At 41.2% G+C, this 26,347-nt stretch overlaps 1 pseudogene; it reads left to right on the top strand.

The window, feature by feature from the left end:
* The first annotated feature begins 3,821 nt into the window (after positions 1-3,821).
* Positions 3,822-25,648, top strand: LOC123568335 (large ribosomal subunit protein eL22 pseudogene; annotated as a pseudogene).
* The last annotated feature ends 699 nt before the right edge of the window (positions 25,649-26,347 follow it).

Genomic DNA, 26,347 nt, shown 5'->3' with positions numbered 1-26,347 from the left:
AAGGAAATGTGTGTATTCTCACGTGGACACAGACTCATGGAACGTGTGTCTAAATTAAGGTAAGCATGAGTCACACTGATGTCTTCAGCACTAACCCATTAGCGTGTGGCTCATTCTAGCTTCTCTTCTCATCTGTAACTTCTCACTCCAGCAGTGAGAAACCAGGCTCATGCCCATCTGCCAGGTATTTAATTCATTGTGCAATTCCACACTAGAGGTAGAGTGGCATCAGAACTGTTAACTGTTACCCTTGTGGGAAGGAACTTTCTAAAAGAGACAGCACCATTTAAGTCCAGTCCCTTTGCCTTTAGCTTTCTGGATCTCCGTCATTTCCAAAGCCACTTCGATCCGCACCTTTCCCCCACCATAGGTGGTATGTTTGTTTCATACATTTGTGACACGGTTAGGTTCTTTGTCACATTCTGCATTCCATCCTGACATCCTCTAACCTCCTCAGTGACTATGTTAATTTGCATACCTTACCACATATTCTTTGGGTTGTAACCTTCTATGGGTTTTAATTAATGCATAACAGCAGGTGTCCACCGTTAAAGCATCATAAAAAATGTTCCTCTTCAAGCTCCCTGCTCCTAAAACCCCTGGCAACCACAGATCTGTTTACCCTCTTTGCAGTTTTGCCTTTTCCAGAATGTCATGTAAATGGGATCATACAGCACATAGCCTCATCAGACCGACCCATTTACTTAGCAATATAGATAGAGTTGAGTTCATCCATATCTTTGCATGGGTTGATAACTGTTTTTTTTTTTTTTTCTATTGCTTCATTGCATGGATATAGCCTGGTTTGCTTATCCATTCACCTATTGAAGTGCATCCTGATTTATTCCAGTCTTTGACCATTGTGAAGAGAGCTACTGTGCATATTTATGTGCTGCTTTTTGTGTGCACATAAGCTTTTTTAAAAGTTGGCTGAATAAGCAGGAGTGTGATTTGCTGGATCATAGAATGAGATTATATTTAACTTTGGGGGGAAAGCGTCAGACTGTCTTCCATAGTGTCTGTAGCATTACACATTCCCACCAGTAATGAATGAGAGTTTAATTTCTTCCACATCCTGTATGACTATTGGTATTGTCTTTTTTTTTCTTTTTTAATTTTAAGATTTTAGCCTTTCTAATCGGTGTTTAGGACTATCTCATATTGCTTTAATTTTTCTTCCCCTAATGAAAAATGATGTTGTATGTTTCCTGTTTATTTCCTATGCTTACCTTGCTTACCTGTATATCTTCTTTGGTGAGGTGTTTAGATCTTTACCCATTTTTAATTGGGTTGTTTGTTTTCCTGTTGTTAATTTTTACAAAGTACTTTAGATACAAGTCCCTTTTTAGTTACGTCTTTTTCAAAGGTTTTCTCCCAGTCTGTGTCCTGTCTTTTCATTCTCTTAACAAGGTCTTCCACACTTCTGAAAATTTTAACTTTAATAAATTTCATGTTATCGGCCAGGCACGGTGGCTCACGCCTCTAATCTCAGCACTTTGGGAGGCCGAGGTGGGTGGATCACTTGAGGTAAGAGTTCGAGACCAGCCTGACCAACATGGTGAATCCTTGTCTCTGCTAAAAATACAAATATCAGCCAGGCATGGTTGTGGGCACCTGTAAGCTCAGCTACTTGGGAGACTGAGTAACAAGAATCACTTGAACCGGGAGGTGGAAGTTGAAGTGAGCCAAGATCACGCCACTGTACTCCTGCCTCGACGACAAGAGCAACACTCCGTCTCCAAAAAAAAAAAAAAAAAAAAAAGTTCATTTTATCAGTTTTTGTCTTTTATGGATCATGCTTTTGGACTTGTGTATAAACACTCATACAAAACCCAAGACCACATAGATTTTCTCCTAACATTTCTTCTAAAAGATTTTTAGTTTTATATTTTACATTTAAGTCTGTGAATTATTCTTAGTAAATTTTTTTATGTGTAAAGTTTATGTCTATATTCGTTTTTCCCCATATGGTCACCAAATTTTTCCTTTACTATTTGTTAAGAAGACTATAAGTCAAAAGGCTCCTTTTTCTCTGTGACAAAGATCGGTTGACTGCATTACATGGGTCTAATTTTGGTCTCCCTCTTCTATTCCAATTATCCACATGTTCAGAGTGACTAGAATAGTTTGATAATAGACAGATATTGGAACTGTCAGAGCATACTAGGAAAAATAAAGTTCCCGAAAAGAGGTTATGTTTGAATTCTGCTTTAGTTCCAACCCAAAGGCTGAGGAACACTCCATGGAATTTAATGATAGGGCAGTAACTGTGATCTTACCAAGATTTATGAACAGGAAGATCCTTGGTGATTGTTGTCAGTCAAAGGGTGGCTTTGACATAGCACCTATCTGTGTTAGGGCAAATACAGCCAGGGAAAAGGTGATATTTGGAATCATCTGGGATTGGACTCTTGATCAATAGATATGAAATGTCAGATGGACGTGAGAATTGTTGGTCTTTGGTACGTGTGTGTTGCAATGAGTAAGGATGAGTAATGTGAAGGAAAAATAGAATTTGGGATCCCAAACTCACTATGCCAAAGGGAAAGTTAAGCATGGGAGACTGAGTCAGGCAAAAACTGCCTTCCTTTTGTTCCCAAACAGACGGCTGTAATTCCACATGCTTGTGTTATGTGAAATGTGAATTCATTGAGCGCTAATCAGAGCCCCACAAGAATGAAAGCACTTGCCTCGCTGCCTACCCTCCCTCCTCTTTTTTCCTCCCCTCCTGCTTGCTCTTTTCCTTTTAAATATTGAAGCTCTCAAAACTCTCATTTCTTTTTCCTGGGTATATTCTCAACCTGGGCAAAATAAACCTCTAATCAATGAAGATCTGTCTCAGGCACTTACTGGTTTACAGTAAAAATGAGGAGACGTGGGAGCTGATGTTTGGGGTATGGAGTAGAACCTGGGCATGGGGTAGGTAGTGACCGTGCATACAGACTGAAAAGACAAGGCTGTGATAACAAGGAAAAGCCTCTCCTCGCTGGTCAGACAGGAGACATATCCCGGTAAAACCTGGCTCTGGTGTCCACCTCTCTCAAGACAAACACATGTAGAAATTTGAGATAGAGATGGGCAGAGCTTGGTTTAAATTCTAGTTCTGTCATTTTGTAGCATGAGACTTGGTCACATTCATAAAGCTTTTAGAACTTACTTCACATCACTTGTTATATGGACAGCTGATCCATAAATAGCACAATTATTGTGAGGATTTATTTATTTTATTTTATTTTATTTTTTTTTTTTGAGATGGAGTCCTGTGCTGTCACCCAGGCTGGAGTGCAGTGGCACGATTTTGGCTCACTGCAACCTCCGCCTCCTGGGTTCAAGCCATTCTTCTGCCTCAGCCTTCCCAGTAGCTGGGATTACAGGCACGCACAACCACGCCCAGCTAGCTTTTGTATTTTTAGTAGAGACAGAGTTTCACCACGTTGGCCAGGCTGGTCTCAAACTCCTGACCTCATGATCCACCCACCTCAGCCTCCAGAAGTGCTGGGATTACAGGTGTGAGCCACCACACCTGGAGGATTAAATAAGCAATTGCAAGTAACTGATTCAGAGAGTCTCAGTTAATGCTATGGGAATTTTTTTCTCTTTTGGGGACCTCACTCAAGGAGTTGTCTTCCCACCCTGTTCATGACTCATTATCACTATCTGTCCATGCAATACATCCAATTATTAACGTTGTTCTGGAAAGTAGTCTGCTGTTGGCAAATGCTTCAAAAACATAAATTATGAAATGCTGAGATGTTCCTGCAATGATAATTACTAAGGCAGAACTCCAGCTACCATTTCACTCAGATTTCCAAAGGAATCAAATGTCCCCCAAAACTAAGCTCCTTCTTCCTGTATTCTATGAGCTCTACTGCCGTAGGGTGACTGTGAGACACAGCAGTAGCATTAGAAAGGGCTCAATCCCTCTTCCTTTTGGTAAAAGGGGTTTTGTTGCTAAACTGACATAGTGAGCCACTGAACCCCCCAGCAGGGGATGAGGCTTTGAACTGTTATGTCCACTGTTTAACAGATTCCAAAGGTGCTTGGCTGCGCATTCAGGCCCTGGGGCATGGAGCTAGGATTGAGTCTCTGGTGCTGCCTGAACCTACACGTTGCGGAATCAAGATGATTGAGGGCAAGTGCATTGGAGGGTGGGGGCAGGGGGAAGCGTAGGGGGTGGGGGACAGGGCAGGGTGGAGAGGAAGGGGGTAGGGCGGAACAGGACAGGGAGGGTCAGGGCCGGGCACAGCAGGGAGGTTGTCGCTCTGCAGGGCTGGGTGAGTGTTAGGGAAAGAATGCTAATGCACCTAACCAAGAAATATTAAGTCACAAAGTTTTGTTCTTGGTTGTGCAAACAAGAATCACCATGTGGCAATGAGTCAGGTCCTCCTAGGATTTGCCCTCAGGGAGGGAATTACATGACATCCCTGAATACCAGGTCTAAGCAAAGCATAAAACACTATAATTGTCCTCTTATTTTTCTATAAAATGAGGATTTTCATATGTTCTTTATGATCTGCTGTAGCCAAAGCCTTCTTCCTTGTGACCTGGGAAAAAGGGCTCCTCCTGTTTGTCTTAGATCACCCTGCAGGTGCATGTGGGTTGGACCTGGTGGCACTCACTCCCAGATGAAGGCTTGGAGGTCCATGACGAGATGAATAAGACTGGGCTCTCATCGTTTCTTTATCCTTCTTCAGCTTTGTCTGCTTAGTTTTCAGACTATCCTGAGGGAGAATGTGAAGGAAGACAGGTGGCGGCCGAGTTCCTGGCAAGGAACCCACGGGTTCGTGGGGACTTGCTCTTTCTCCTGAGTTGATTACCCTTTGCCAGCAGATGAGCACATTTCTCCTCTTGGCCTGGATCTTCTATTAGTAAGTGTGTCTGAGAAGTATTCATGAACGTTCTGTTTCTCCAGAGCCCTGGAATGCTATGGCAGGTCAGGAACTGATCATGACATCATGTCCTTCCCAACATGTACACCAATTTTTTCATTCTCCATTGAGGATATCCTTTCAGGGAACATAAGTGAAGGGCTGTCCTTTTCTCATCCATCCAGTGCCATGTTGGGGAAATGACTCACTCAATCAACCATGTCAGAGGCTGCAGGGGTCTTAGGTGTGTGGTGACCACAGGTGACAGGGATGTGTGACAGCAGGTGCTGAAGGTCAGGCATGGAGGCAGGTGATTCATCAGGTGCTGAGTCCGTCAGGCCAGGCGGCTTCCACATACGCTACTTTGTCTCTATCCTCATCTGTTTTCTTTCACAGCACTTACAACTGCCTCAACATTGTTTGTTTACTTAAATCTAGTTTATCAACCCCTAGAACATGTCTTTCTGACCACAGCTTTTTGTCTTTATTACTACTCCATCTCCAACATTAAGAACAGTGCTGGGAACTCAATGACTATTTTTTTGAATAAATAAATGGATTAAATTTTTACTAAGTGACAATACTGTTTTAAGCACTAAGCTAGGGTTTGAGACCACAGTAATAAAAATAACAGCCATTTTTCTTTTCCAAATAGAACCTAGATTGTTTCAATGGATCTTAATTTTATTGGATTAATTATGAGAATAAATTCCACAACCCACGGTGGAAATATTTAAATCTTCACTGCTTCTGAGACTGTCTGGAGCTTGGTGTCAGGGGTTCTCCTTCCTACTCCAGGGAAGGGCCCTCAATGTCCTTGGTGTTCAAGGTGCTCTTCCCCGGGTGCCCTTCTATGCTCACCTTGCCTTGTTGGGAGCCTGCCCCAGATCTGAAGATCATGCACAGTTCTCACACAGAATTCAAAATCCATGCAACTTTCCCCACAGAGCATCAGCTCTGCAAATCATTCGTGATTTCCCAGTTGAAGCAAGGAGCAGTGCTGTGGAGGGAAGGAAGGATTTCCCCAGAGCCCAAATCCAGGTAGGCTGCAGATGTAATGCCCAGACCCTCTGTTCCTCAAAGAAGACCACCAGAGTCCAGAGTCAAAGCCAAGCGGCAAGGATCTTTATGACAAGTTCAAACTTGGTCCCTCCATTACACAGCATACAAGAGGGCCCCGAACAATGCGAGTGTTTGCTTTTTATAGCCCGAAAGTTACAGGGGAACAAAGGAATTCTTTTGGTTCCCGCGCTTTCAGTAAAACTTTGAACGGCTGTCTCCTTATCGGAGACTTTCTAGGTGGTGTTTGTACTGGGCCCAGGAAGTTTGAGAGATATGTGGCGATATGTGGTGAGATGGGAGGATGGGATGTGTTTGTACTGGGCTCAGGAAGTTTGAGAGATATGTGGCGATATGTGGTGAGATGGGAGGATGGGATGTGTTTGTACTGGGCTCAGGAAGTTTGAGAGATATGTGGCGATATGTGGTGAGATGGGAGGATGGGGTGTGTTTGTACTGGGCTTGTTTGTTTTGAGCCCGGGGCTGAGGAATGTGCCCGGCTCCTCTCACAGACAGATATGCTCAGTGCAGGGAGTACCTGGTCGGTGAGGGACAGAACTTTGATAATGACAAATGCAGATGACCTTGAGTGAATGATATTTTTAGAAAACTGTGAGAAGCTGTTGGGCGCGGTGGCTCATGCCTGTAATCCCAGCACTTTGGGAGGCCGAGGCAGGCAGATCATGAGTTCAAGAAATCAAGACCATCCTGGCCAACACGGTGAAACCCTGTCTCTACTAAAAATACAAAAATTAGTTAGGCATGGTGGTGCGCACCTGTAGTCCCGGCTACTCAGGAAACTGAGGCAGGAGAATTGCTTGAACCAGGGAGGCGGAGGTTGCAGTGAGCCAAGATCATGCCACTGCACTCCAGCCTGGTGACATAGTAAGACTCTGTCCAAAAAAAAAAAAAAACCTATGGGAAGCCGTTGGGAGAAAAATTCCACACATAATGTTATTATTTCTCATGTATAAACCAATTTTGTTCACATATATTCATGTCTTCATTAGAGTTAAAGCTTCACATTGTGGCCTTTGCCCTGGTCCCTTCCCTTTGATGATTTTCCTTTTCATGACATCTCCAATATCACCTCTTTATTTTTCTCTTCATTCTTGAAAATACTTCATAATTTTTAATTTCCCAAAATGTCTTGAGTTTGGTCAAATTTCTGGTTAGTAAACATGAGAGAATTTGCACTAAAGAAATAAAATGATTGTAACCAGGATTTTAGATCAGAGTGAAGTGGCCTCGTTGTCTTGGGGAGGTTCTTGGTCTCATGGCCACGGAGATTAAGGACCCGGACACAGACAAGGGTGAGGTCTAGAGCAGAACTGTAATAGGTGAAAGAAAGAGAAAGCTCTCTGCTACAGAGAGGGGTCCCAGGAAAATGGGTTGCCAATCTGTGGTGAGATGCAGGGGGTTTTTACAGGTGAGCCAGTGGGGAGATGGTGTCTGATCTACACAAGGCACGAGAAACCGGCCAGGACCAGTTGTGCCATTTACATAGGACATGAATCTCTGGCAGCCCCCACTCCAATCTTTTATTAGGCAGGTGGGTAGCTACTCCATGTTGCTTATTTCTTTCTTACTCTATACATGGTAACAAAAAAAGGGAAGGTGGAGCCCCGTGGTGGACATGCCTGGCCCCAGATAGCCCTTTTCTATGGGTGTAGCCGTAGGCCTCCCCCTGTGAAAGCTTGCAGCTTCCTTGTCAATGCTTGCAGCTCAATCTTTCAGGCTTCTCTTTGTTAGAAAAGCAATGATTTCTTGGGCTGCTTTTTGTTAGAAGGGAAGTTCTGTCGAGTACTCTTTGGCCCTCACTATCTGCCTAAATAATTTCTTTCTCTCTCCGGTATCAAGAGCTCTCACTGTATTTACACACACACACACAAAAAAAATTATAGAGAAGAAAAATCATATGAATGTCAGATATGTGGGAAAGCCTTCGGCCAATTCTCTGTCTATGGACAACCTGGGAGAACCCACATTATAAATGTAATAAGTGCGTAAGAGCCTTCAGCAGTAGCTCTAAACTTCATAAACACCAGAGAACTTACATGGGGGAGGAACTTTATGCCTGTCATCAATGTGGAAATGCCTTCATACCTAACTGATCCTTTAAACAACAGGAGTGAACTGTACTGGGGATAAGCCCTTGGTCTGTAATCACCTTTAACAAGCATTCAGTAGAGGTCCAGCCTCAGTGTGCACAAGAAAACCCAGAAGAGAAATAGTCTCTAACAAGAAATAGGATAGACATTCTGAATCAGGAAGAGGAAGCTTCCTGGGTGTTTTAGGGAAATACTGGAGGATGTGGTATAGTAGAGAATACATCTAACACTGTCTTTAGTTCCTATCACAGAGCTTCAAAAACCCTTGGAATTTTCAGAGTGATAGAAGTGTCTTAGACATGCTAGTGAGGTAACTGTGGTGAGCCCCTAGATAGCTTCAGGATGGGGACTGGTCATCAGAAAGATCAACTATGCAATTATAGGGTTGATACTTTGAGCCAGCTCAACCTGGGGGTGGGAGGAGCAGGAGATTGAGTTTGATTATGTGGTCAATGATTTAATCATCCTAGCCTACATAATGAAACCTCAGAAAGATCTCTAGACACTGAGGCTCAGGGGAGCTTCTAGGTTGGTGAACACTTTGCTGACCAGGAGGGTAACCAGCAGTGACTCCATGGGGAGAGGGCACACAGCTTTACATTCCCTCCAGACCTCGCCCTCTACATCCCTTCATTTGTTGTTACCAAGTTGTATGTTTTATAATAAACCTGTAATCATAATTATTGCTTACTCTTGAGCTCTGTGAGTCATTTCAGTTAATTATTGAATCTGAGGAGAAATGAAAACCTCTGATTTTACAGCCAGTTGTGTAGAAGTACAAGTGGCTTGGGGCCCCCCAAGGTGTGCCTGGCATCTGAAATCTTAAGAGCAGCTTGGTGGGAATGAGCCTTTAAATATGTGAAGTCTGATGCTAACTCTTGATAGTTAGTGTCAGAATTGGATTTCCATATACCCCTGGTGTGGTTAAAATGGAATAGAGGAACATCAGATAATTTATACTGGAGAAGGAAGTGAAATAAACATAAGAAACCCTTTACTCACAGAGAAACTCTTGTAGGCACACAAGGATTCACATGCTACAGAACAATTTCAGTGTAACCAGTGAGGGACAGGGCCCAGTGATCACTCATTCCTCAGTCAGTACTACAGTTCTCACAGTGGGGCAATACCAATCCTAAAGTCAAAGTAGAAAAACTATCTGCTGGAATTCGTCAGAAAACTCAAACCAGGAAAAAACTCTAAGGAACCCTTTAGGAAGTCCTAGCTAGAGCAATCAGACAAGAGAAAGAAATAAAGGGCATCCAAATTGGAAAGGAAGAAGTCAAATTATTCTTATATTTGACATGATCTTAAATTTGGAAAAACCTAAAGACTCCACCAAAAAACTATTAGAACTGGTAAATTGAGTAAAGTTGCAGAATACAAAATCAACATACAAAAATCAGTAGCATTTCTATATGCCAACAGTAAACAATCTGAAAAAGAAATCAAGGAAAAATCCCATCTACAATAGCTACAAATAAAATAAAATATCTATAAATAAACTTAACCAAAGAAGCGAATGATCTCTACAATGAAAACTGCGAAACACTGATGAAAGAATTGAAGAGGACACAAAGAAATGGAAAGATATTCCATGTTTATGGATTGGAAGAATCAATATTGTTGAAATGTCCATACTACTCAAAGCAATCTACAGGTTCAATACAATCCCTATCAAAATACCAAAGACATTCTTCACAGAAATAGAAAAAACAAAAAAACCTAAAATTTACATGGAACCACAAAAGACCCAGAATAGCCAAATCTATCCTGAACAAAAGCAACAAAACTGGAAGAATCACATCACCTGACTTCAAATTATACTACAGAGCTATAGTAATCAAAACAGCATTGCACTGGCATAAAAACAGACACATAGACCAATAGAACAGAATATAGAACTCGAAAACAAATCCATACATCTGCAGTGAACTCAATTTTAACAAAGTGCCAAGAACAGACATTGGAGAAAGGATAAATCGTGCTGGGAAAACTGGATATGCAAATGCAGAAGAATGAAACTAGACCTCTGTCTCTTGCCATACACAAAAGTCAAATCAAAATGGATTAAAGACTTACATCTAAGTCCTCAAGCTATGAAATTACCCCAAGAAAACACTGGGAAACTCTCCAGGATATTGGCCTAGATTAAGATTTTTTGAGTAATACCCTACAAGCATGGCAACCAAAGCAAAAATGGACAAATGGGTCACTTGTTAAAAAGCCTATACACAGCAAAGGAAACAATCAATAAAGTAAAGAGTCAATCCACAGAATGGGAGGAAATATTTGCAAACTACTCATCTGACAATGGATTAATAACTAGAATATATAGGGAGCTCAAACAACTCTATGGGGAAAAAAACTAATAATGTGATTAAAAAATGGGTCAAAAGTCTGAGTAGACATTTCTTCAAAGAAGACGTATAAATGGCAAACAGGCATATAAAAAGGTGCTCAACATCATCGGTCATCAGAGAAATGCAAATCAAAACTACAATGAGATATCATCCCCCCTTAATTAAAATGGCTCTTTTCCAAAAGACAAGCAGTAACAAAGGCTGGCAATGACGTACGGAAAAGAGAACCCCTGTACACTGTTGGAGGGAATGTAAATTAGTTCAACCACTATGGAAAACAGTTTGGGGGGTTTCTCAAAAAATGAAAAATAGAACTGCCAAATGATCCAGCAATCCCATTGCTAGGTATATACCTAAAAGAAAGAAAATCAGTATGTTGAAGAAATATCTGGACTCCGTGTTTACTGCAGCACTATTCACAATAGCCAAGATTTGGAAGCAACCCAAGTGTCCATCAACAGACAAATGCATCAAGAAACTGTGGTGCATATACCCCATGGAGTACTATTCAGCTGTAAAAACAGAATGGGATCCTGTCATTTGCAACAGCATGGATGGAACTGGAGGTCGTAGTGTTAAGTGAAATAAGCCAGGTACAGAAAAACAGATTTCCCATATTCTCACTTATTTGTGGGAGCTAAAAATCAAAACAATTGAATTCATGGAGACAGAGAGCAAAAGGATGGTGACCAGAGGTTGGGAAGGGAAGTAGGGGGTGAAGGGAAATAGGGGTGATTAATGGGTACAAAAATTTAGTTAGGTAGAAAGAATAATATCTAGTATTTGATAGCACAACAGGGTGACTACAGTCAACAATGATGTATTGCACATTTTAAAATAACTAAAAAAGTATAATTGGGTTGTTTGTAATGCAAAGAAAGTATAAATGCTTGAGGGGATGGATTCCCCGTTTATCCTGATGTGATTATTATGCATTGCATGCCTGAATCAAAACATCTCCCATACTCCATGAATATGTACCTACTACATACCCACAAAAATAAAAATGAAAAATTTCTGAAAAGAATCCTTTAGCCCACCATTCATTTAAGAACTCAGAATTTTGCCATGTAACTCAATTTTTAAAAGTAAGATAAAAATAGGATTGTGATATGATTTGGGTTGTTGAATGCAAAATTTTGTGACAAGTAATAAGTGATGAAGGTAAAGGTTAAATACTTTTCAACAGATTAATACTTTTCAATACACATGCAGCCAACGTTGCTGAAAAATACCATGTGTTGGTCAGTTTCTAGCTTTTTATGCAGCTCTAAACATAATTTTATTAGTAGAAATTTGGATCCATCAGAAAATAACTGAATATGAACTGAGAAACATAGGACACAAAACTATGCATCTTAACCATTATATTAGTATTACATGTTCATACACATGGCAAATATTTATATGAACGTGGATAAATAACACATAATTTATCTGAAGTCTGATGTTAATATAATTGTTCCTTTAAAATGTCAAACCTGTCCATATTTTCCCACCTACACTCCCATGATTATTCCTCACCTTGACAGGCAGGAGGAGAGGGCAGAGAGAGGAGGTTAGGAGGGAGGAAATAGGCAAGAGACTCCGAGGGAGCATGCAGTATGCGGGTGAGTGTCCCCAGCTATGGTTGGGGCAGGGATGGACTAGTGGCAGGGAATGAAGGGCAGTAGGAGCAGAAAGAAGGAAGAGGGTTGGACAGGCAAGGCACTGATGAGGCAAATGAGGCGTGTCAGGTTTAGTATCTAGAGCATCACAGCCAAAAAGGAGAGGAAATGCAATGAAGATGTGGGTGTGCTGTCCTGGGAAACTCGCACCTCCTCATGAGGGTGCTACCAGTTCTTGTGAAAATCGGATCAGCTGAAGCACACAGATCACTCTCGCTGGTGAACAGCGGGTACTCAATTCCTGTTGTTTCACTCTCTCATCTCTCCCAGTTCTTTCTGATAAACCTTGAGCTGCTCCTCTTTGTACATTAGAATCTCTGATTTTCCAAGTTGGAAGGGGACCGGGAGGCTATTTTGGTAGACACGATTCTAACACACCTCCTGAGTTTCTGTCTCCTGTAAAATCTCCTGTAAAATCTCCTCCCATTGAGGGGGGCCTGGACTTCTGAAAAGAATCCTTTAGCCCGCAATTCATTTAAGAACTCAGAATTGGGTTCTTAAATTTCCCTAATTAGATAACCTTACATGGCAATGCTGGGGGGGCGGGGATTGCAGATGTATTTAAGGTGCATAGTATTCTGACTGTGATATAATCAAGAGATATTTGTTGTCTAATTAGAAGAGTCCTTTGGAAGAGAATCTGCGGGTCAGAAGTGAAGGAAGTCTGAGGGACATTCAACATAAATCGATTGGTAATTTGAGGTTTCCGGTAATTTGTTTCACATAAATAGAACTAACAGAGGTATCTAGACCCCTCTCCCTTGCTCCCTGAGTCCGAGTCCTAGTCCTAGTTCTAACCAGTTACTAAATCCTTGTCAACAAAGGATCATCCAGCCTGTTCCTAAACAGCCCTAGTGTAGGGACCTGACTGATGCCTAAGGTAGATTACTTTGGTTTTATAAATAGGGTGTTATAAATAGGTTTTATAATTATAGTAGTGGTGCCGGGCGCAGTGGCTCACGCCTATAATCCCAGCACTTTGGGAGGCTGAGGTCAGGAGTATGAGGCAAGCCTGGCTAACATGGTGAAACCCCATCTCTACTAAAAGTGCCAAAATTAGCTGGGCATGGTGGTGCACGCCTGTAATCCCAGCTACTCAGTAAGCTGAGTCAGGAGGATCGCTTGAATCTGGGAGGCAGAGGTTGCAGTGAGACGAGATCACACCAGTGTACTACAGCCTGGGTGACAGAACAAGACTCTGAATCGAAATAATAATAATAATAATTATTATTATTATTGTAGTGATTCCTGTTACCTGTTCAGCACTAAGTAGAGGCCAGCTACCATGTAAAGTCTTTGATCTTATCAAATTTTTGCAACAGCCTCATGAGGACAGGTGAGAAGGGCAGTGTAGCTAGGTGAGAATCCACCAGTCATTTAGTTCAACCTCATTCAGTTGTGAGGAATCTCAGGTCCAGCTCTGTTAAGCTCAGGTGTTACAAAGTGCCCTGCTGCTGCTTTCAACCATTAGATAACCCAGAACACCTAGATGGTTCCTGTATTTTCTATGAACTCAGCGAAAGTATCATTTACCCACACAGTCTCCTATGGGTTGTGCTTGTATGCACTACTCTTGTGCTATGACCAGAATTAGTTCACAGCAGCCATTCATGTTGTCACAATGTTAACTTAGCATGTCTTCCACACTGCCAGCCTGTGATGTACTTTAGAGAATTGCATATTTCTGGCCATACATGATTTAAACACACTCAAACTTCTAGCATACTGAAAATTCCAAAATTCATAAACAAATCTATAAAATGCTTTAGAGGCTCAGAAAAGAAGTGAGCTGGCATTGAGAAATCTCTTCATATATTTGAGTTTGTCGTTAATTTTAATTAAGTTTGAATGACTGTAATACTCACTATCATCCAAATAGATTTTAAAGGGACTCTTGTAGGACATCACAGTTTTTTCTGGAGATAAGCTAACAAATGGTGTAACTTGCTATGGAACAGGTTTTATTGTTGAGGGAAGAAATATATATTCAACAAAGCATATGTATTGTCCATAAAACATACCACATTATGTGACCTTGTCGGTAGCTAAAAATCAAGTCAAGCTCCAGACAACCCTAACATTCATTAGGCTAAATTTCTTAAAAACAACTGTATCATATTAAATAATAATTGTAATTATTTCTCAAAGTTTCTAATCTTGCACCTATTAGAAGTGTTTTGTTTTGTTTTGTTTTGTTTTGTTTGAGATGGCATCTCACTCTGTCACCCAGGCTGGAGTGCAGTGGCATGATCTCAGCTAACTATAACCTCTGCCTTCTGGCTTCAAGCAATTCTCCTGCCTCGGCCTTTCAAGTAGCTGGGATTACAGGTGCCTGCCACCACGCCCAACTAATTTTTTGTATTTTTAGTAGAGACAGTGTTTTGCCATGTTTCACCACGCCTGACAAGGCCAGACTGGTCTCAAACTCCTGACCTCAGGTGATCCACCTGCCTCAGCCTCCCAAAGTGCTGGAATTACAGGCGTGAGCCACTGTGCCCGCCCCAGAACTGTTCTTAAAGGGTGCCTCCACTCATCTATGTGTCCATAGGTTTATTACCTTATATATAAAGCATCTTAGAGACTTTTCAGGACAATATAGATGGCTTTTACCAGCACTGGAAAGTATTTCTTGCAAATACTTGTAAACTTTAACAAAGTGATCTTTCCTGTTTCAGCTGATACTAAAGACACACTCATCCTCTGATGAAGCTGCACACATCAGCTGGCAAGAGTATCAGTGTTACTCCCTGCTGTGGCGGTTCGATTCTGTTGCTCTGAACGCTGGTCATACCAAACATACCTCTCTCTGCTCTCCATTGAAAGAAACTCAGCTGAGTGTTCACTCCAAAGTTAGGTTTCTATACTTTGGAACAAATCATCTGAGTCGTATAATAAAGGGAAGTCATAATGCAATTCATAGACATGTGAATAAAACGCTAAAAGTTTCACAAATGCTAAATTGTAGGGATATTTCAGGCAGTATATGGTTTCCTCTCTAATTTATTACTAAGGGTAAATTCATTTTCTATGCATGTTTATTTTAAGCTAGTCGTATTTATTTATTTATTTATTTATTTATTGAGATGGAGTCTCACTCTGTCACCCAGGCCAGAGTACAGTGGCACAATCTTGGCTCAATGCAACCTCCGCCTCCTGGGTTCAAGCAATTCTCCTGCCTCAGGCTCCCGAGTAGCTGGGATTACAGGCGTATGCCACCACGCCCAGCTAATTTTTGTGTTTTTAGTAGACAAGGGGTTTCACCATGTTGGCCAGGTTGGTTCTGAACTCCTGACCTCAGGTGATCCACCCCCTCAGCCTCCCAAGGCACGTGAGCCACGGTGCCTGGCCTAAGCCAGCTTTTCAAATGGGGAATACAGAATTCGAATTGTGTCTGATTCTCTGTTGTACAGAAAATTGAAGAGTTAGGCAATAGTACTGGGGGCTACAATATAAATACTCTTTTAGGGGTAATGCAGCCTAAGCAATTTTTACACCTAGAAAATGAAAAACCAAAATGTTTTATTTTCCACGGAACAGTAACTTGTAATTAGTCCATTGAAAGTATGTTGGTTAGTGTTGTTTATTTGGCTTAGACTGAGAGGATAAGAATCTGTGGCCGGGTGTGGTGGCTCACGCCTGTAATCCCAGCACTTTGGGAGGCCGAGGTGGGCGGATCACAAGGTCAGGAGATTGAGACCATCCTGCCTAACTTGGTGAAACTAAAAATACAAAAAAATTAGCCAGGCGTGGTGGTGGGCGCCTGTGGTCCCAGCTACTCTGGAGGCTGAGACAGGAGAATGGTGTGAACCCGGGAGGCGGAGGTTGCAGTGAGCCGAGATCGTGCCCCTGCACTCCAGCCTGAGCGACAGAGTGAGACTCTGTCTCAAAAAAAAAAAAAAAAAAAGAATTTGTGAGACAGATCCTCTTAAAGAGGTATAAATGTTAGGCCAGGCTCGGTGGCTCGTGCCTGTAATCCCAGCATTTTGGGAGGCTGACGCGGGCAGATCATGAGGTCAGGAGATCGAGACCAACCTGGCCAACATGGTGAAACCCCATCTCTATTAAAAATAGAAAAATTAGCTGGGTGTGATGGTGCACGCCTGTAGTCCCAGCTACTCAGGAGGCTGAGGCAGGAGAATTGCTTGAACCCAGGAGGCAGAGGTTGCAGTGAGCCGAGATTGCGCCACTGCACTCCAGTCTGGTGACAGAATGAGACTCCATCTCAAAAAAAAAAAAAAAAAGGTATAAATGTTAAAAAATTTAAAATTCCTTTAGCCTAATATTTTTTAGGATCCTGTAAGAAGTAGTCTGATGGAAATGCCAGACCATGGCATTCTAACCTTGATCTTAAACAACTGGGTCGAGAATGACAGGAACAAAAGTTAGTTTACCTTAGACAGTAAATTGAAATTACTACTGAACCAAAAGTTTAGTGTGTAGGTATTATTAATGTTTTTTTTTTTTTTTTTTTTTTGAGACAGAGTTTTGCTCTTTTTGCCCAGGCTGGAGTTCAATGGTGCAATCTTTTGGCTCACTGCAACCTCCGCCTCCTAGGTTCTCCTGCCTCAGCCTCTGGAGTAACTGGAATTACAGGCACCCACCATCATGCCCAGCTAAATTTGTCTTTTTAATAGAGATGGAGTTTCACCAGGTGGGCCAGGCTCAGACTCCTGACCTCAGGTGATCCGCCCGCCTCAGCCTCCCAAAGTGTTGGGATTACAGGCGTGAGCCTATTAATCATCTTATGGGGCAGAGTAGTCCTTGAACATCAGGCATATTTAAAAAAACATTTTTTAGAGTCGTTGATTTGAATCATTTTGAAAGGAAAACTAATTTTATACCTCAAAACTAATTTAGATTATGTCTAGTCATAATTATGTTATAGTCATAAATGTCTATTTTCCAAATTTGGGGCTCTTGCTCAGTGTAATTAAATATTCATTTTTGTACCTATTAGATTCACTTAACTACTAAAGCTGGTATTTTTTATTACCTCATATGCTGATAAGATAATGAGTATTTTCTTAATAAATTTTCAGTAATATTGAGAAGATCATGGTGCTGTATGAATCATGTTTCTATATATATAAAGAAATCAAGGATTAGAAAGGCATATAACTATATTATTTGTGCTATGTTACTAAGAATGGATATCATCTGTCTTAGCCCATCTGTGTTGCTATAAAGGAATACCTGAGACTGGATAGTTTATAAAGAAAAATGATTTATTTGGCTCACAATTCTGTTGGCTGAAAGATTGGGCATGTGGCCAGGGCCTCTGGCTGTCTCCACTCATGAAGAAAGACAAAGGGGAGTCGGTTTGCAGAGACTGCATGGTGGGAGAGGAAGCAAGAGAAAGAGGAGGTGGTGCCAGGTTCCTTTAACAACCAGTTCTCACAGGAACTAACAGAGCAAGAACTCACTCACCCCCCACCCCCCAGGGAGGGTATTAATCTACTCATGAGGGAGCCACCCCCATGATCCCAACACCTCCCATTAGACCCCACCTCCAACACTGGGTATTAAATTTTAACATGAAGTTCGGGGGCCAACATCTAAACCATAGCATAATCTGTTGTGTATAATTTTTAAAAAATGAAGAATATTTATGGAAACATCACTTAAGTCTATGCGAGATTTCACAAATACTTTGTCATTCCTAGAAATCGAAATGACATTTTTATAATTTTGGATTGGCACGTTTAAAAACATTTTCCACATACAGTGTCACCACCTAGAACAGTGGTTTGATTTAGTATCTCTTTAGATCCTTCTACATGTTTTGGAAAATTAGTTCATTTGTTCTAATTCTTTATACATTTATTGAAATGTATAGAAGCTAATTAGCTGGCATGTTTCATGTAGATTTCAGAGTTGACGATCAAATGTGCTGTGTTCATTACTCAACTGTTGAAGCCATGACTTTTTCTCAATATCTTTACCTTTTTTTCAAGCATTTCGTTACCTTTTTAGAAACTAATAGACTATGTTTAGAGCTTGGTTTTACAGAAAAACCAAGCAGAAAATACAATGTCTCCTATACTTCCTCCCCCACTTTCTCCTCATCTCCCCTCTTCCAGTTTCCTCTGTCATTAACTTTACTGTGGTACATTTGCTATAACTGATTAACCAATAATGATGCATTATTATTCACTGAATCCTTAATTTTAATTAGATTTAATTAGGGCTACTTTTTTTTTTTTTTTTTTTTTTTGTAGACGGAATCTCCCTCTGTTGCCCATGTTTGAGTGCAATGGTGTGATCTTGGGTGACCGCAACCTCTGCCTCCCAGATTCAAGCGATTCTCCTGCCTCAGCCTCCCGAATAGCTGGGATTACAGGCACACCCCACCATGCCTGGCTAATTTTTGTATTTTTGTAGAGACAGGGTTTCGCCATGTTGCCCAGGCTGGTCTTGAGGACCCCTGACCTCACGTGATCTGCCCTTCTAGGCCTCCCAAAGTGCTGGGATTAAAGGCGTGAGCCACCGTCCCCGGCTGGGCTATGCCTTTTTGTTTTGTACTTCTAGGGCTTTTGACAAATGCACAATGGCATATGTCCATCATCATAGAATCGTACAAAATAGTTTTACTGCCCTAAAAATCCTCTGTGCTCCGCCTATTTATTCCTTCCTCCCATCCCCCACCAACTACAGATCATTTTACTGTCTCTATAGTTTTGCCTTTTCCAGAATGCCAAATGGTTGGAATCTTACGGTGTGTAGCCTTTTCCTACAGGCTTCCTTCACCTTGCAACATACATTTAAAGTTTCTCCATGATTCTGCATGACTTAATCGTTCATGTCCTGGACAATGTGGTGGCTCGTGACTGTAATCTCAGCACTTTGGGAGGCTGAGGTGAGCAGATCGCTTGAGCTCACAAGTCTAAGACCAGCCTAGGCAACATGGCAAAATCCTATCTCTACCAAAATTTTTTGAAAAATTAACTGGGCATAATAGTGCCTGCCTGTAGTCCCAGGTACTCAGGAGGCTGAGGTGGGAGGAGGACTTCAACCTGGGAGGCAGAGATTGCAGTGAGCCAAGATTGCACCACTGCACTCCAGCTTGGGCAACAGAACCAGAACTTGTTAAAAAAAATGTGTATATATATATAGAGAGAGAGAGTTCATATCCTTTTATTGCTGAATAATATTCCATGATATAGATATACCACAGTTTGTTTATCCAATCACCTATTGCTTCCAGTTTGGGACAATTGTGAATAAAGTTGCCATAAGCACTCATGTGAATTTTTGGTGGGGACATAAATTTACAACTTCTTTGGATAAATATCAAGGAGGTTGATTACCGGATTGTGTAGTAAGAGTATGTTTAGTTTTGTAAGAAACTGCCCAACTCTTCCAATGTAGTGGTGCCGTTTTGCTTTCCCACCAGCATTGAGGGAGAATTCCTGTTGCTCCACATTCTCACCAGCATTCGATGTCGTCAGTGTTCTGGATTTTAGCCATTCTGATCGGTGTTTAGTGATATGTAATTGTTGTTTTAATTTCCAGTTCCCTGGTGACATATGATGTTGAGCATCTTTTCATACAGTTATTTGCCATTTGTGTATCTTCTTTGGTGAGATATCTATTCAGATCTCTTACTTACTTATTAATTAGATCATTAATTTTATCATTATTGGCTGTTAAGAATTCTTTGTATAATTTGGAGTAAACAGATAGCCTACAGAATGGGAGAAACTATTCACAACTACATGTCTGACAAAGGTCTACCATCTAGAATCTATAAGGAATGGAAACAAATCAACAAGCAAAAAAAATTTCTCAAAAGAAGACATATAAGTGCTTAAGAAATATATGAAAAGATGCTCAATATCACTAATTCATCAGAGAAATGCAAATCAAAACCACAGTGAAAAAACATCTCACACTAGTAAGAATGGCTATTCTTACAAAATCAAAAAACAATAGATGCTGGCAAGACTGTGGAGAAAAGAGAATTCTTATATACTTTTGGTGGGAATGTAAATTAGCTCAGCCACTGTGGAAAGCAGTTTGGAGATTTCTCAAAGAACTTAAAACAGAACTAGCATTCAACCCAGAAATCCCGTTGTTGGGCATATATCTAAAAGAAAAATCGTTCTACCAAAAAGACAAGTGCTCTCACATGTGCATCACAGCACTATTCACAATAGCAAAGACATAGAATTAACTTAGGTGCCCATCAATGATGGATTTGATAAAGAAAATATGATACATACATACCATGATATACTATGCAACCATAAAAAGGAAAAAAATTCCTATGCTCTGCAACAGCATGGATGCAGCTGCAGTCCATCATCCTAAGTGAATAAACCCAGGAACAGAAAACCAAATGCCACATGTTCTCACTTATAAGTGGGAGCTAAACATTGGGTACTCATGGATGTAAAGATGGCAATAGACACTGGGTACTAATAAAGGGGGGAGGATGGGAGGTGCTAAGGGTTGAAAAACTAACTATTGGGTACTGATCCTGAATGACAGGATCATTCACACCCCAAACATCAGCATCGCACAATATACCCAGGTAGCAAATCTGCACGAATATCCACTGAATCAAAACTAAAAGTTGCAAAAAAAAAAAAAGAAAAAAAGAAAAAAAAGAGTTCTTTGTATATTTTGGATAACAGTCCTTTATCAGATATATCTTTGCAAATATTTCCTTTCAGCCTGTGGCTTGTCTTCTCATTCTCTTAATAGTGTCTTTCACAGAACAGAAATTGTTATTTTTATACCAGCATTACCCTGACACCAAAACCAGAAAAAGACACAGCAAAAAAAGAAAAGTACAGGCCAAGGACGGGCGCGGTGGCTCGCGCCTATAATCCCAGAGCTTTGGGAGGCCAAGGTGGGTGGATCACAAGGTCAGGAGATCGAGACCATCCTGGCTAACACAGTGAGACCCCATCTCTACTAAAAATACAAAAAAAAAAAAAAAAAAAATTAGCCAGGTATGTTGGCAGGCACCAGCTACTCCAGAGGCTGAGGCAGGAGAATGGCATGACCCTGGGAGGCGGAGCTTGCAGTGAACCGAGATCTCGCCACTGCACTCCAGCCTGGATGATGACAGAGTGAGACTCCGTCTCAAAAAAAAAAAAAAAAAAAGACAAAAGAAAAGTACAGGCCAATATCCCTGAGTACAGGCCAATATCCCTGATAAACATAGACAGAAAAATCTTCAACAAAATACTAGCATGTCAAATCCAACAGAACATCAAAAAGATTATATGCTATGGCCTTGGAATAAACAAGGATGCAAAAGTAGTTCAAGACACATCACTCAATAAATGTGACATATCACATCAATAGAAACTATAACATAGCAAAAACGATAACTCTGCCGGGCACGGTGGCTCATGCCTATAATCCCAGCACTTTGGGAGGCCAAGGCAGGTGGATTGCTTGAGCTCAAGAGTTGGAGACAGCCTGGGCAATATGGTAAAAACTTGTTTCTACAAAAGATACAAGAATTGGCCAGGTGTGGTGGCGACTGCCTGTAGTCCCAGCTCTTCGGGAGGCTGAGGTGGGAGGATCACTTAAGCCTGAAGGCAGAGGTTGCAGTGAGCCGAGATGGCACCACTGCACTCCAGCCTGGATGATGGAGCCAGACCCTGACTCAAAAAAAAAAAGATAACTTAATATTAAATATATGCAGAAAAAGCATGTGATAAAATTCAATATCCCTTCATGATAAAAACTCTCAACAAATTAGGTATAAAAGGAACATCCCTCAACATAATAAAAGCCATAGATGACAAACCCACAGCCAATGTCATACAGGACAGGCAAATGCTAGGAACCTTTCCTCCAAGAATTGGAGCAGGACAAGGATGCCCACTTTTACCACTCTTACTCAGATAGCACCGTAAGTCTTAGCCAGAGCAATTAGACAAGAGAAGGAAATCAATGCATCCAAGTTGGAAAAGAGGAAATCAAATTGTCCCTGTTTCGTTTTCATCCACAGTTTCTGGATCATAATTCCCATAGCCCTTGATGCAGTTTTTTGTTATAATGTTGGGGGCGTTAGGCCTCAGGGACAGGCCTCTGACATTGTCCTGCCCTCCTTTCACTCTAATGTTCCCCTGCCTTTCTGATTGTGAGTCTTGAGAGGGTCTCACCGTATACCTCTGGGGGAAGAATGCCGCTGCCATGAAGCTTCCATAAAAATCCAAGAGGACAGGGTTCAGTGAGCTTCCTGTTAGCCGAACACGTGGAGGCCGACAGGAAGGTGAAGAAAAACTCGCCCACATGCTGGGAGGGTGGCGCACTCCCACTCCACAGGATCAGAAGCTCCTGCGTTTGGGACCCTTGCAGACCTCATCCTATATATCTCTTCATCTGGTTATCTGCATCCTTTAAAATACACTTCTTAGTACACCAGTAAATGTAAGTGTTTCTCCGAGTTCTGGGAGCCACTCTAACAAATTAATTGAACCCAAAGAGGGTGTTGTGGGAACCCCAACTTGAAGGCAATCAGAAGTTCCAGAGGCCTGGACTTGGGACCAGTGGGTGAGGAGTAGGAGAGAATAGGCTTGGGGACTGAGTCCTTAACCTGTGGGATCTGGCACTATCTCCACGTAAGTAGTGTTAGAACGGAATTGGAGGACATTCAGCTGGTGTCTGCTGCTTGGTTGGCAGGGAAAATCCCCACACATCTGGTCACAGAAGTTCTCTTCTGTGTAGGTGATTGTTGAGATAGGAAAGTAGAGGAAAACATGGTTTGAGGAGAGAATTTTCCCCATGTGTATAAAGAAAAACTTTCACTGCTAAATTCTACCGAACTTTTAAAGAACTCACTCCAACTCTTCTCAAACTCTTCCGAAAAATTGAAAGGGAGGGAATTCCAAATTCATTTCAAAAAGCAAGTGTAAAGGCCAGGCACGGTGAGTCATGCCTGTAATCCCAGCACTGTGGGAGGCCGAGGAGGGTGGATCACGAGGTCAGGAGTTCAAGATCAGCCTGGCCAACAAAGTGAAACCCCGTCTCTACTAAAAATACAAAAATTAGCCGGACATGGTGGCAAGTGCCTGTAATCCCAGCCACTCGGGAGGCTGAGGCAGGAGAATCACTTGAATCCGGGAGGCAGAGGTTGCAGTGAACCAAGATTGCACCATTGACTCCATCTTAAAAAAAGAAAAAAAAAAAAAAAAGCGAGTATAAACCAAAACAGTGTCTGAGACAGGTCTCAATCACTTTAGAAGTTTATTTTGCCAAGGTTGAAGATGTACCTAGGAAAAGAGACACAAGTCATGGTAGGATTTGGGGTCTACAGTTGTAAGACTATCAAAAAGTCTTAGAACTGATAAACAAATTCAGTAAAGTTGAGAATACAAAATCAACATACAAATATCAGTAACATTTCTATACACCAATAACAAATTTTCTGAAAAAGAAATCAAGAAAGCAATTTTATTTTAAAAGGCTACCAAAAAAAAAAAAAAAAAAAAGCGTAGGAGTAAATTTAACCAAGGAGGTAAAAGACCTCTACAATGAAAACAATAAAAGACTGATGAAAAGAACTGAAGAGGACCTAAAAATGGAAAGACATGCAATGTTCATGGGTTGGGAGAATTAATATTGTTAAAATGACCACACTATTCCAAATGATCTACAGACTAATTGCAATCCCTATCAAAATATCAATTATATTCTTTGCAAAAAAAAAAAAAAAATCCTAAAATTCATATGGAACCACAAAAGACTCTGACTAGCCAAAGCAAACCTGAGAAAAAGAACAAAGCTGGAGTCATCACACTACCTGACCTCAAAATATACCATAAAATTGTAACCAGAAAAGCACAGTACTGACATAAAAGCAGATACACAGACTACTGAAACAGAATAGAGAAACCAGAAATAAATACACGTATCTACAGCCAACTGATTTTCAACCAAGACATCATGGATATACATTGGCAAAAGGACAGCCTCTTCAATAAATGGTACTGAGAAGGCCAGGCATGGTGGCTCACGCCTGTAATCCCAGCACTTTGGGAGGCCGAGGCAGGTGGATCACCTGAGGTCGGGAGTTCGAGACCAGCCTGACAAACAGGGAGAGACCCTGTCTCTACTAAAAATACAAAATTAGCTGGGTGTGGTGGTGCATGCCTGTAGTCCCAGCTACTCAGGAGGCTGAGGCAGGAGAATGGCTTGAACCCAGGAGGCAGAGGTTGCGGTGAGCTGAGATTGCACCGTTGCACTACAGCTTGGGCAACAAGAGCAAAACTCCATCTCAAAATAAATAAATAAACAATAAATAAATGGTACTGAGAAAACTGGATATCCATATGCAGAAGAATAAAACTAGACTCCTATCTCTCACCATATACAAAAATAAAATGGATTACAGACTTAAATGCAAGATCCAAAACTACAAAACTACTAGAAGAAAGCCTAAGGAAAATGCTTAGGTCATTGAGCTGGACAAAGATTTCATGAATGAGACCACAAAAGCACAGGCAACAAAACAAAAATAGACAAATGGGATTATATCACACCAAAAGCCTCTGCACAGCAAAGGAAACAATCAACAGAGTCAAGAGTCAACTTGCAGAATGGGAGGGACTATTTACAAACTACTCATTTGACAAGGGATTAATGTCCAGAATAAACAAAGAACTCAAACAACAGCAAATAAAACACAACAAATAACCCATTTTTTTTTTAATGGGCAAAAGATCTAAGTAGACATTTCTCAAAAGATCTACAAATGGCCAACAAGTATAAGAAAAAATGCTTAATATCACTAACCATCAGGGAAATGCAAATCTAAACTGCAATGAGATTTCATTTCACCCCAATCAGAATAGCTATTACCAAAAAGGCAAAAAATAACAAATACTGGAGAGGATGCAGATTAAAGGGAATGTTTTTACACTGTTGGTGGATATGTAAATTAGTACAGCCACTGTGGAACACAGTATGGAGGTGCCTCAAAAAACTAAAAATTAAGCTACCATATGATCTAGCAATCCCATCACTGGATATACATCCAAAGGAGAGAAAATCAGTATGTTAAAGAGAGATCTGGCTTTCTGCTTCTGCTGATGCCATGCTGTGAGAAAGCTTGTGGTGAACGGGGGCAAAAAAAAAAAAAAAAAAAAAAAAAAAAAACCAGGTTCTGAAGTTCACTCTTGGTTGCACCCACCCCGTAGAAGATGGACTCGTGGATGCTGCCAATTTTGAGCAGTTTTTGCAAGGAAGGATCAAAGTGAACTGAAAAGCTGGGAACCTTGATGGAGGGGTGGTGACCGTCGAAACGAGCAAGAGCAAGATCACCGTGATATCCGAGGTGCCTTTTTCCAAAAGATATTTGAAATATCTCACCAAAACATATTTGAAGAAGAATAATCTTCATGATTGGTTGTGCACAGTTGCTAACAGCAAAAAGAGTTACAAATTACGTTGCTTCCAAATTAACCAGGACGAAGAAGAGGAGAAAGACGAGGATTGAATTTCATTTATCTGGAATATTTTGTGTGAGTTCTTGAATAAAACTTGGGAACCAAAATGGTGGTTTATCCTTGTATCTCTGCAGTGTTGACTGAACAGAAAATTGGAAATCATAGTCAAAGGGCTTCCTTGGGCCACCACTCGCTTATTTGTAACATGACTTCTTTTTTTTCTGCTTGAAAATTTCAATTCTTGTGGTAATACTAGAGTAGAAGGAGAGGGTGACTTGACGGAACTGATAGCCATTGGGCAGGCAGATGAAGGTGTGGAGGTGTGGGCTGAAGGGAGTGACCGTTTTATTTTTAAAAATATAACTGTCAATCGTTTCTGTTGCTTTTCCCAAAGAATGATTCAGGGATACAAGCGGGCTCCTCTCATTCATTAAAAGAAAACGTGACATCTTTCTAAGATTCTCTGTCTGGGAAAATGACAGTGTCAATAAAACGCGGGTTTCTGGGCCATTCGTCTTGCTTTGATTTTTTAGTACAAATTTCTCTTGACGCACACAATTACGTCTACTAATCTTCTTCCTAGAGAGAGAAACAGTGCTCCTTCAGCGTTGCTGCGTAGTCTGTCACTCTCCATAAAGGGGTTTGGGGAATCGATTGTAAAAGTCCCAGGTTCTCAATTAACTAAATGTGTACAAAAATGAATGTGTAAGCTGTTTCTGCAAGTCTTTGCAACAATCTGTCACTTTGGTCTCCAGCAGAGGGCGCTAGATGACTAGTGCTTCCAGATGTGGCCTCGTGTGGGGCCTGAAGAAGTGGCTGGGAAGCCTCCCCCGCCAAGGAGTTGGGAGGTGCCTGGGAAACAGCTGACTC

The sequence above is a fragment of the Macaca fascicularis genome, chromosome 13 (assembly GCF_037993035.2).
Source record: "Macaca fascicularis isolate 582-1 chromosome 13, T2T-MFA8v1.1".
NCBI lineage: Eukaryota > Metazoa > Chordata > Mammalia > Primates > Cercopithecidae > Macaca > Macaca fascicularis.
The sequence above is the reverse complement of the archived record's forward strand: the minus strand, read 5'-3'. Positions and strand labels throughout refer to the sequence as shown.